This window comes from Antrostomus carolinensis, unplaced genomic scaffold (assembly GCF_000700745.2).
Source record: "Antrostomus carolinensis isolate BGI_N321 unplaced genomic scaffold, ASM70074v2 scaffold10538, whole genome shotgun sequence".
Classification (NCBI taxonomy): domain Eukaryota; kingdom Metazoa; phylum Chordata; class Aves; order Caprimulgiformes; family Caprimulgidae; genus Antrostomus; species Antrostomus carolinensis.
The window spans coordinates 11,607-12,266 of NW_010330919.1; positions in this window are offsets into that span (position 1 = coordinate 11,607).

Below are 660 nucleotides of genomic sequence, written 5' to 3' on the forward strand. Positions count from 1 at the left end.
GAGAGAACTGGGGGACAAGGGTAAGGAGACTGGTAGGGTGAGATAAGAACAATTTAATAATGGAAATAAAATAAAACTTGAAATAGTAATGATATTAAAATAATAATGATAATAATAGTAATTAAATATGCAAATGAGTGATATTGTTCAGTGCCAGTGCCATTGTTCGTCACCCACTGGCCAAGCCCGGCCCGTTCCCAGATAACGATCCTGGAGGAGCGACAATCCCGAACCGAAACCGCAATCCCGGGAGAGCCAGAGCCCGAGCGAAAGCCAGAGAGAGCAAGAGAGGAAGAGCCCCTCATGGATCTCCTGCCCATGGGGGACAGGAGATGGAACAGCCCCTTGGCAGAGCCAAATGCCAGTCTAGCTTATTAATTTAAATATTCCTCACCCCTCCTAGATCTTGCACTTGTAGACTGACAGAACACAAAGTCCTTCAACTTCCAGTGACAAAATGCAAACACTGGGATGTTATAAATGTTCTCCTCATCACAGATCCCAGCTGGAACCAAACCCAGTTCTAGCTGCTAAAAAGAAACCAGCTCTGTCCCAGCTGCAAACCAGGACCATGGACCACGTGCAACAGGCTCAGAGGGTAACAGCACAGAGGTTTTTCTCTGGCCCTCACCCACTTCTTGCCCCAGCCACTATGGCAGC